A 2,320-nucleotide genomic window follows, 5' to 3' on the forward strand; every position below is an offset into this window, starting at 1 on the left:
TATTATGTTGTAAGTGGTGACAAAGAAAAGACACAGACACGTGTTTACGGCTTTTATTACATCCGCTCCAGCTGAACAGAAGACGTCATCTTACCACAGGTCGTCTGTAATGAGTAAAATTGGTTAAAAAGAAAAGAAACAGACACGTGTTTACGGCTTTTATTGCATCCGCTCCAGCTGAACAGAAGACGTCATCGTTTCCCAATTGCTTGTAATGTGTATTATGTTGTAAGTAGTGACAAAGAAAAGACACAGACACGTGTTTACGGATTTTATTGCATCCGCTCGAGTTATAACGCCCTCTCGAGTTAACAACGATGACGTCACCAGATTTCGTGTTGATCCGCTCGAGCTACATCGCCCTCTTGAGTCTGCTCCTATGTCTTCATCTCACGTCCAGCACAGGTCCTCCCGTGCCAGTGTCAGCCGTTGCTCGTTGGCTGAGCAGAGTAGCTACTTTTCCTTGCTTATATTCCCCAGTACATTCTGCCATGAAAAATGTCATAAAATTTCGAATTAAGAATAACGAAAAACACTTTTTTCACAGATGCTACGTGAAGAGATATTAAACTACTACAAAACAACGCATTTAACATTTGACAATCACCCCCCACACGCTTTATAAACGCCATTTCAAAATGCTCATGAATATTAATGAGCCTAGCAGCTTCTGTTTTTCGTAGGATAGTTTGTGGATTATATTAAATATTTTCGTAGGATATTGAAGCTAACTATGCTTTTATGCTTATATAGCGCTAGGTGCTGCTGGGAAATGGTTGCGTCATCGTGCACCACTTTCCCATTGGTGTAACACGATGACGTCGAGATATGTTTCCGGACGTTCGCGTTCGAGCCCGGACGCCAAAAATTTTCGAGTTTGCGTCAACTAAGTGGAGTGTTATTGTTACACCACTTTTCCTATTCTTAATGCATTGTGGTTGTTGTAAACGCCAAACGCGTCAGTGAACCGGTACTGATGCTGGGAGATGGTGACGTCATCGTATACCGCTTTCCCATCGGTGTAACGCGATGACGTCTCCAGTGTTGAGGAATAGGCTTCCAGTGTTAAAGAATAGCCTTCTAGTGCTAAAGAATAGGAAACAGTGTTAAAAGATAGGACAAAAGTCACGTGTGGTCGTGACGCTCTATGACCCCCATATTTTGGCAAAGGGGAAAATTTGTCATACTAGAAAGGACGATCACGTGTCGAAATTTCGATGACGTCATGGTGCATACTGAGTTTTTCGAGAAAGCCCTATTCTTCAACACTGGCTCCTATTCTTTCCAGTGTTAAAGAATAGGGCCCAGTGTTAAAAGATAGGACAAAAATCACGTGTGGTCGTGACGTCATGGGACCCCCATATTTGGGTAAATGGGAAAATTCTTCATACTAGAAAAGACGATCACGTGTCGAAATTCCGATGACGTCATGGTGCATTTTGAGTTTTTCGAGAAAGTCCTATTCTTCAACACTGGCTCCTATTCTTTCCTGTGTTAAAGAATAGGCACAGCGAGTACAGAAGTTCATTTCGCTAATTTTTACGAACGTGTATTTGATATAAAAAATTTTAAAAATCGAAATAACATTACATAATCAATTTATTACACATGGGGTCCCATGTTACTGGGATATATCAAGAGGATGGACGTCGTTTTAGCGAAATTCCTATCGACAACTAGCACAACTAGGCACAGGTTGTACAACGAGAATCATCGTGGACGTTTTTGCGGACCTATTAGTTGACACCGCTAGCACGTTATTGGCTAAAAGTATCCAATCGCAGCTTTTGTTGTAGGCCTTGGACCAAGGATTTATTCCATACCTATTTGTTTGCACAGAAAGTCTTTGGCCTATGATTCATTCTATTTGTTTGCACCGAAAAGAAATATAGTCGTGTCTTACAGGCCTTATACATAGAACATATCATCTCTAAACCTGACATTGCAAGTATACCAGACGAATTTGGATTTTATCGAATTAACGGTAAGTCAAAAAAAAATGTCGTGTCTTTGTACATCAACAATAGTAAGGCTGCAATACCGATTACAAAATAATCTAGGCCTAGTAAATATTTTTTTAAACATCGACAGATATCCTAGCCCATGGTCGACCATATTTAATTACACATAAATTATATTAATGTTTTTTTTTTATTATTTATTAGTCCATGGAAATATATACATTGACTCTACTTTGGAATAAACGTAATGCATAATATTTTTCGTTAAGACCACCAACAGTAAGGTCAGCCACCTTTAATTATAAACATATTGCATTAATTTTAATTTGTTTGACATCAAGAAAGGTTATTTGATTTAA

This window comes from Anneissia japonica, unplaced genomic scaffold (genome assembly GCF_011630105.1).
Source record: "Anneissia japonica isolate Jap-2015-1 unplaced genomic scaffold, ASM1163010v1 scaffold287744_len224908_cov135, whole genome shotgun sequence".
NCBI classification, from domain to species: domain Eukaryota; kingdom Metazoa; phylum Echinodermata; class Crinoidea; order Comatulida; family Comatulidae; genus Anneissia; species Anneissia japonica.